General features: G+C 37.3%; 1 protein-coding gene across 9 annotated transcripts in view; it reads right to left on the bottom strand.

Moving 5' to 3' along the window:
• HIVEP2 (HIVEP zinc finger 2) overlaps window positions 1-9,180 on the bottom strand; it is a 138,333-nt gene that overhangs the window by 24,376 nt on the left and 104,777 nt on the right. For all 9 annotated transcript variants that reach the window (XM_032681478.1, XM_032681477.1, XM_032681485.1 and 6 more), the window contains one exon: window positions 680-724. The gene's annotated coding sequence lies outside the window, so the exon portion shown is untranslated. The remainder of the gene's footprint in view (window positions 1-679; window positions 725-9,180) is intronic.

Raw genomic sequence — 9,180 nt, 5'->3', positions numbered from 1 at the left:
GCAGAAACTTCTTGGACTATATACCAAATTTTAAGATGGCTCAAGTGAGGTACTTCTTACCTTAGATCATCTAATTTATTTTACAAGAAGGGGTTGTTCCCCTTTTTAAACTACTTTTAAACAGTCAAAAAAGAGACATCAAAGAAGCATTCAAACCAGAGCACTACTGGTACCTTTCCCCATCTCCATCTTCCAATCACTATATTAAATTTTAGTGAGAAAGTCTTGCTAGATGTAAAGGATGTATTTCAGAAATGAACTATGACTGTGTTTATGTGACTTTAGCATTCTAGATTTCACTGTTGAAACAATTCCATCCAGCCATACATGCATTTTTAATGCTTAAAGGCAGTAGATTGCCACAGTTCTATTATAAAAAAGTTCAGAGGTACGATTTTCATAGAAAAGTACAGCATTTGAATTTGAACTACAATCTAGGCTTTCTGCTTCTGTATTATCCAAACACAGGATATTTTCTCAATTAAACAGTGAGAATTATAAAGACAGTAATGATTTAATAATAGTAAGGAAAAGGGTAAAAGATCGATATTAGAGATACTGGAATATTTTTCATTCCTACAGTGGAGAAACTGAATTTGGCTTGAAGAAACAATAGCAAGGTGTAGGAAAACACACAGTTAATAGGCATGTAGGGTTTTTTTCAGCATAAAGCATTTACCTGCATCTTCTAGACATCTAATAGGCATGACTATCTTCAAATTTCCTGCAAAAAAAAGATACAGCCATAAGAAATTCTTGATATTAGGCATAGATTATGAAGAAAGTTTTTTATTCTTTACAGTAGAGGTCTGAAAATTTCATTTATGCATCCACTAGAAAATTTCATGTTGTGTCTTAGCGGTCTGAGCAACTAAATTTGAAAAATATGAGCATGAGTATTTTTAAAGGACTTAGGTTTCTGGTGTGTAGATGAATAACTGTAAGTCTAAACTAATGAAGTCTCACCTTCCCAAATCAGTAAAAAGAGAGCCGCCAATGTACCTCTTCATTCCTATGCCTTTGTTAAACCCAGATTATCCCCGAATCCCTTAGGCAAATCCCCTTTTAATGTCTTTCTCCAGCTAATACTTTTAGACTCCAGGTCTCTCATTAAATGCTTCAGGGACCAGAACAAACTCCTGGTCAGGGTGTCACCACCCAGGGACAAGAAAATTTAGTGAAACAGGAGTAGGTGTCCAAATTAGTTAACACCAGTGTGATACTGCTAAACAATATATGGCTGCTCTCTTAAAGAAGAAACCTACAGACCAAATACATGGTTAAAGATTTCTGTGACTGCCATGATTTGCCACCTGTCTGACTGTCACCACACTGCAGGCTACTCTCAGTATTGTTGAAAAGACTGGCACGGAGAACAGGGAGCCTGTTCATCATCTCATTGCCTCAAGAACATCATCTCATTGCCTTAAAAACATTTCTCCCATCAAATGAGGACTCTTCCTTCCAGTTTTCAACAAATCTTTCCTTGAAAACAGATTTTGGCTTTTGTTTCATCAAAAAGGATGTTTGTTCAATTGTGATAACAAAAGCAACAATGACAACATTTCTTTATGGTTTTTATTTAAACCAAAGCCAGAGCATCTCTAAAGAACAGATCTTTAGAAACAGCTGGAACATTAGCTTCAGAGTATGGGTTGTAGACTAGTATAATGATTCTCAATTAGAAACTGTCAGAAAAAAGCTAGAGCGCTCATGCTCCATTGAATGGCACCAACAAATGATTTAAAAGTCTATAAAGAAAAAAACATTAAAAATTGAAAAGCAATTTTTAATTCTTTGCAATTAATAACACTGTCCAAGAACAAATGGACATTAGCAAAGTCTCATGACTTGACACAAATATAATCACTATCATGCCACCTGTTATGAACTTTTTATTTAGTAGTACAAGAAACATATCAGTAGTTAGGCCAGCAATAGCTGAAGGACTGTTGGTTTAGTCAAATATGGATAACATATTTTTTAATTTTAACCATATAGATTTCTTGTAGTCCAAAAGAACAGCAAGCTATCAAGTACAAACCAGAGTATTTTAGTCACAATGTGATTCAGCTTTGATTTGCTAATGGCTTTTTAAATAACTCTCTTGCCCGATTCTCTAAAATAAAAAAGAAAAAATGCAATCTAAGGATAGATATATTTTAAAAAATTTTCCTAATCTTCTTCTTCTTCAAAAAAAGTGTCGCTATGAAAGGAAAAACAAATCCTTGTGCACGGTTTACAATACATCAGAAGCGGTTACTACAGAGCAGCTCTGCAGCGCCTTATGAGGAAATGACAGGTAAGTGGCAAATCACTTTCAGCAGCTGAGCTACACCGAATCTCAGGTCAGTAACAATGCCAATATATGAGCACAGATGTAAAGGAAAATGTGTGGCCTGAGAAGCAGAAACAAGGACAAAAACAAATGGTCCTCACTGAGAGAGCATAAAGTTATTAGCCATCTTCAAAGAAAAGTACTTTTCTCCTTGTTAGGCAATTTTGCAAATGGTGAAGAAGAAATTTCTAGAAGATGGGAGTATCCTTTCTTTTCCATACTCCTTTTACTGAGAGCACCTTTAGAGAAGAAATCTGACAGTCCCAGAAATGTGACAGCAATGGTTTTATTTGAGCAGAAGATTATTCTAGTACACATCCAAACATTTTCTGTCCTGGACTAAGATCTCTGTTACAGAGTTCAAGCCATTCTGCAGTCCCGTTATTTTCAGAACATTCTAAATAATTTTTCAACCTACAGTATGAAACAGGTATAGACTAATTACAGAGATTATTGATGGCTTAAGTTTGCTCAGAGTTGCTCCCCTGGGGAAAATAAATCCCTTTCCAGAACGAACATAATAATTTCTGGTTTGGTTTGAGCTGCCATACATCCTGTGTCAAAGATGGCCTTAACATTATTTCTCTCATCCTTTTTCCCCTCCCTTATTGGGAGACTGGACTAACAGGAGAAATATAAGACACTGCAAAGCTAGTTTGCACTCTGTCTGTTTTACCCAGTCAAAACTGTCTCATCTGGCTGCATTCACAGTCTAGCTTAAACCAACAGCAGACTTCCATTTTTCCAAGTGATTAATGTTTCTCCTTTAGAAAACACTGTAAATATACTTTTAAATATTGCTCTTCATCAAACACATACTGTTCAATAGACAGAAACTCCCTATATTTCAAGTACTACACATTTAAAACTGAGGAAATAAAGATGATAAAAGTGCACACTCTCTTTAATACCTTTGGCATGGTTCAGCTCTGCTGGAGTGACTAAGAGCAGCCCACCTATACAGATCAGAAGCCGTACAGGAGTTGCACTGAGCACATCATTTGACAGGAGCTGCAAAGTCCTGCCTGGCTGGGGGCCAAGCCAGGTTTCCTGGTAGGAATGTGGCCTTGGAGCCAGCTCCCCTAGTCACACTAAGTGTGCTATCTGCACGCTTCAAACCAGGACATTTCACTTCTGTGAAAACTTTGAACCTGAGAAGATTATTGGGAAACTAGGAGCTGTATTTATGTCAGATGCACCTACTACATCAAGACTTTTAAAATTTTCTAGAAAAGAGCATTATCCTGTTGCTCCCTCTTTTCCTAGGGTGCTTTTGTGAGCTGTATACCGGGGATTTATATATGGTTGACTGCAGAGCTTCAAGATTATTCCTTCTTCTCTTTTTTTTTCCTCTTATTTTTTTCTTCAGACATTAAAATGGTTATATTCAACAGCTTTAAAATAAAATCCGGCAAAATATAAGTTTTATTGCTTCTCAATTTGTAGATCATATTACAGTTCTTGCAAGTGAACAAATTGGAAGCTTATGTCTTCCAGGCTAAATCCTGAGAGTAAATATTGATTCTAACGTAAGGACTAAGGGTCGGATCCCGTCCTGTTCTAAATCTTTTCTGTCCAGCTCTGCCAGCACAAAGCCAGCCTAAAACCACAGTAACTGGCCCCTGAAGAATTTGTATTCTACAGGGCAACTGTTAGCACAGACAAGCCGCAGTGGCTCCTATGAAATCCTTACATTCATGCACAGACCTCCGCCAAGACCCTTATTAGGCAAGTCTAGTTTACGTCTGGGATAAGCCCAGCAGCCTTACAAGAAAGAGGCCACCTCTGAGCTTTCCCCAACCTGTAACTGAGCAGAAAATTGCCTTGGTCTTTCAAGAAGAAAGACAGCACGCTTTTGGCTTGCTGTCCTACCCTCCAGTTCCCTCTGCCCTTCTAATGAGATTCTCCAAAGAACGGTTTGGTGTTGACATCACAGTGAAAAAGAAAAAAGATTGGAAAAAAATCCTATTAAAACATGTACTTATAGCTTCTTCTACATAGTCAAAATCATAGGTGGGCTAAGTCTGAAGAAGAGCTCTCAACCAACATCCAGTGTGCCCCTCTGAACTGAAGGATTTAACTGGCATGAAGATAGATAAGCATCTGTTCATCCTTCTTTGTACAGTTATATATATTCATTCAGGGCTGAGGATGCTTTGTAGCAACATAACAACAGGAACGCAGTCTCTGGGGTGTATAGTTTTGACATTTTACGCAAATGAAAATAAAGATGACCAACTGCAAGCTTTTTTATAGTACTTGACATCACACTTGTTGTCTTTGAACTGTACTTACTACAGAGATAAGGAAGAAGAAATACTTTAATTTCCTAGTTTTGTAAAAAGGTTTCCCATTCTTGACCAGAGGGATTCCCTTTGCATTTCCAACAGCCCCTGATTAGGGGGCTAATCTGACCATCTGACTGTGGTTTCACAGCTGGCCTTCTACCTGTCTATTTAAACACCTCTCAGAACAGCTGTAAATTCCTATGTCAACCACTGGTACTTGGCAAAGTCTTGCATTACTGGGGAATCCAGGATGCCAATGCTCCTGCAGTTTGGAGGAGTTCTAAGACATCATTTTGCACATGCAATTCAAAGAAGGCAGCCCTTTTAAAACAGGTTTGATGTATTTATTTTCATCTGCTGCTTTCTGTCTTTTCATTGCTGTTGTTACCTCTTCACATTTGAAGATACTACTCTAATTTGTTCATTTAATTCCACCCCAGATGTTCTGCCTGCCCTCTGATTTTCAGTCCTTTATTGAATGTATTGCCACTCTCCAAAACCAGCCAGAATCACAGTTTTGGAAAAACCTTGAAATATTTAGAATAACACATATGTTTTTGGTTGGGTCGTTAGGTTTTTTTGTTGGTTTTTTTTTTATTATTTTATTTGGGCAGCTGTACTAATTATTACAATGTACTTTTTAAAATGTCATTTAAAAGTACTATCCAATACAAAACTAAACACTGCCCAGTGAGTAAACACAGTACACAGTGACCAGACAAACTGTACTAGGCATGCTTAAGGAGAGGCTACAGGGCAGGATCTGTTCTTCATTGCTATTTTGTGCACACAAGGATTCCCTAGGAAGCCAGGAACTATGGGGACTGAGAGGATCCAGTTATAGATGCATCAAGGGTAGACTGCAACCTCACTGTGACCAAACACCAACTTCAGGCTTTTACTCTAAGGTTTCTATGCACACATGTTTGTGTCCTTGGTAGTTGCCAGTTTCAAGGGACAGGTTCTGTGCATGTACAACTAGAAGTGGTATAAAACCTGGCATTTTGATTTGTGCAATTCCTATTTCAGTGCTTGCACTAAATTTGTATTATACTTTAAGAACTGTTTTAAAATCTCAGCCATTGAGAAATGGCACCTAACAAATTTTAGATTATTGTAGTAGGGCATTTCACTAATTTTAAGCCTTTACCAAATTCACCTTAATCTTGTAAATTCAGATAATTCAAACTATTATCAGAGTATGTTGAAGAAAAAACTGGAATCTGTCTGTTTAAAAGCACACTGAAACCAATGAAGAAAACAAATAAATAATCAAATCTGTTGTACTCTAAACACCTGATAACCTGAACTGTAGGATCTTATACCTGCTTCAGACATTTATATAAATGTCTATGTGTACTTGCTGTGAAGAAGAGCAAGACTCTGAACGTGATTCTACTGAGTCAGGGGTCAGGCACACACCGACCCTTACAGAAAAATCAGGCATGAAACAAGAGCCTCTCATTTGACTTCAAGGAGCTTTGAATAGATAGGAGATTTGACTCAGAGAGACTAAACGGAGACAGATTATTCCAACAGCAAGAAGGAGGGCCAAATTCTGCTCTACACTATCCTGGTATATATAAATCTGAAGCAATGAGTTGCAACTCCAAGGACATAATTCCAGATTCATTCCTAATAAAAGCAAAGAGAATCAGACCACTTAGGTTTAGGCTTTTACATCCTAGGTGCTAAATATCTAAGTTATCTGCTACAAGGTGAAAATACTCCAACTAATCCAACACCTCTAAGATGTCTACAAAGAAAGTCATAACATATATTGCAATAAATGTTCAACTACACAGTAGTAAGAAAACATGGGCAATGATGCTACTTTGTATCATAAATGCTTAGAGCACAGCTGCAGCAAAACACTCTGTTTTTTGCTATGTTAAGTATCTCAAATATAATATTAAATTGCCACTTTCTATAGAAAAATAGCACCCCCAGAAAACCTTCAACTCGAGTGTATTTGAAGAAGGCATAGAAGAAGTCTAGAGCAAAAATGCTATAACATTGACCTTTTCACCATAATGACAAGGATTGCTCACTTAAAGTACATCACTAATTCCTGCTTCAGCATCACACACAATGTACATACTGTACTACCAGATGGAAAAAAAAATGTATAAAAAAAGCTTTCACATTGCCAAAGTCCAACTGAACACTTATTTCCATAGGATGACTACTAAAAGAACAAAAACAGAGAGAAAAAACTACAAAGGAGCCAAATTCATCTTAAACACTTCCTTTATGGGTAGATATTTGAAAACAAATCACAGTTCTTCTCCTTAGATTGAACAAAACCTGCTATTAAAGAGATGCCAAAACAGCTCACAAGTTAAACAATCTTGACAGTCAATTAGCAGTTAATTGATCCCCCTGATCCCACTGCTTTTAACGGATCAGGTAAATATTTTGTTTCTCATTGCCTAATCTTGCTGTGCACCTTAAGAGTCTGATGGAGGTGCTCAAGCATGTCAGATAACACAAAATCGACCTGTTCTAACTGTCTTCTGACATGGACATCCTGAATCTGTTTCTATACAAAAGCAAAGGACTGGGATTATTCAGATATGAAACTAAACAAGAGAACTATATAAACTGTTAATCTTCTCACACTGCTACTTATTTCCTTGGGGAACAAGTTAAAAAATTGAAAACAGTTTAATAAAATACCAATAATTTCCCATGTGGACCTTAAGACATGATAGCAGAGCAATGGCAGATCTGACAGGCAGTGTTATTAAAATTTCAGAAGGCAACAAAAATGCCACAGTTGTTTGGCTCCCTCCCCCCCATTTTCTTTTGAATCGCAGTACACAGTGACTTACGAGAGTGAGAACAGCTCTCATGCAGAGAACAGTTTCTGCTGAGTCAGAAACAAATGCCCACCACTGAGGTCCTTTTTAAACACCATTTTGATGGCTGAAGCTAGAATGAGCGTTTCTCAAGGGCGACTTCAGAAATAACAGTATTTACTAAATACACATTAACAATGTACAGGAGTATCCAAAACAGTGCTGCGATACAAATGAGCTCTTAATTCTTGGGCTACTGTCTTCATCAGCAGATGCTCAACTCAATCTCACTTTCTTCTGAGCCACAGCAATTGAACATAAGGATACTGTGCCAAACCCCGTAGAAGTGTCAAACAGTTTCCAATCACTGTTTGTTGGATTACTTTTTTTTGCACACCTGCCACAGAAAAGGAGCTTTGGCCCTGCTGTTGGCCCCAAAGTCTTATCATGTAAACGAACAGATGTCATGTAGCCCCCAAAAGGGCTAAATACATAAAATCTCTGAAAAGCAAAGGCTCAGACACTAACCAATGATGCTATGGGATTGCAATGAAAGTTGTGCATTTGCAAGAAATGTTGAAAATTACTGAGATCAAAGAATTTTTTCTCAATTCAACACAAAGAAACGTGTTAATTGAAAAGGGAAATTTCACACCTAATAAAGGACAGATTAAGTAAACTAAGAATTTAGAAGCACTTGCAAAGGATAAAGTGTATGTAAAGAGCAAGATTCCTCTGTGGAAGTGGTTTCTAGTAATTTCTAGACTTATAAAACATCATATACAGCAAGAAGGGTAAGAATGTTTTCACTGGAGAGTTCAAACTGCTGAATTTGTCAGATATAACAATTTTCCTAACTGAAATGATGAGCAGAGGCTGAAATGCCTCTTCGTTTTCACACTAGAACTGCAACCTTGTGCAGCCATTGGGAAGAAGACAGCTGTACTAGCAAATCTCTATTTAGATATCATACAGCTTTCCCCCATGTTTTCCCAGAAAAAAATAAAATCAAAATTTGTGTAAATATTGCAACATTTTTAGGTACAAAGTAACTATTATTCTTGTGCCAAAAGGAAATAGTAGGCAAATATCAGGCCTTTGCCTAGCATTTTCACCTCAGAGGGAAAATATCACTGAATTTTCTGGGAAGTGAGTGTTTTTATAGTTTAAAAGTTACACAATCCTAATTATGCAACTGCAGCAGATTTTGCGAACAGCCATGCCTCCTTTCACACCATGTCAGAAGAAACCACTTGCATCTCACATGAAAATATCTGTGTCTTTCAAACACTTTTTTGAATGAGCAAATGCACTGCCTCTGACAGACGCCCTTACCCTGGGAAGAATTACATAGGAAGACATTTATAGTATCTGAGCTTCCTTTTGTTTTTCACTCACACCAATTATTATACGAGCTTATTTTAAAATCTGTCATTCTTTACTAAGCCCTGCAGTCATCACAGCTCAAAACAAAAACAGACACATGTTAAACACCAGTAGCATGCTCTTACCATTTTTTTTCCCACTTTTTGCACCCAAAGTACAGTAAGTCTTCACAGCAGTTTCACTTCAATCCATCCTGAATACTTTTTAAGAGTTCAGCTGAGATCAACTAGTAAGCCCTAAATCCTATATATTTCCCAGATGTCACAACAGTCACTATTCACAGCCAAAATGTTTAAGTCAGACTAATGACTCAACACAGGCATTTTGCTGTAGCAAATCCAGTCATTAGCGCTGCCTAAAGATTCTG

The sequence above is a fragment of the Chiroxiphia lanceolata genome, chromosome 3, assembly GCF_009829145.1.
Source record: "Chiroxiphia lanceolata isolate bChiLan1 chromosome 3, bChiLan1.pri, whole genome shotgun sequence".
Classification (NCBI taxonomy): Eukaryota; Metazoa; Chordata; class Aves; order Passeriformes; family Pipridae; genus Chiroxiphia; species Chiroxiphia lanceolata.
The sequence above is the reverse complement of the archived record's forward strand: the minus strand, read 5'-3'. Positions and strand labels throughout refer to the sequence as shown.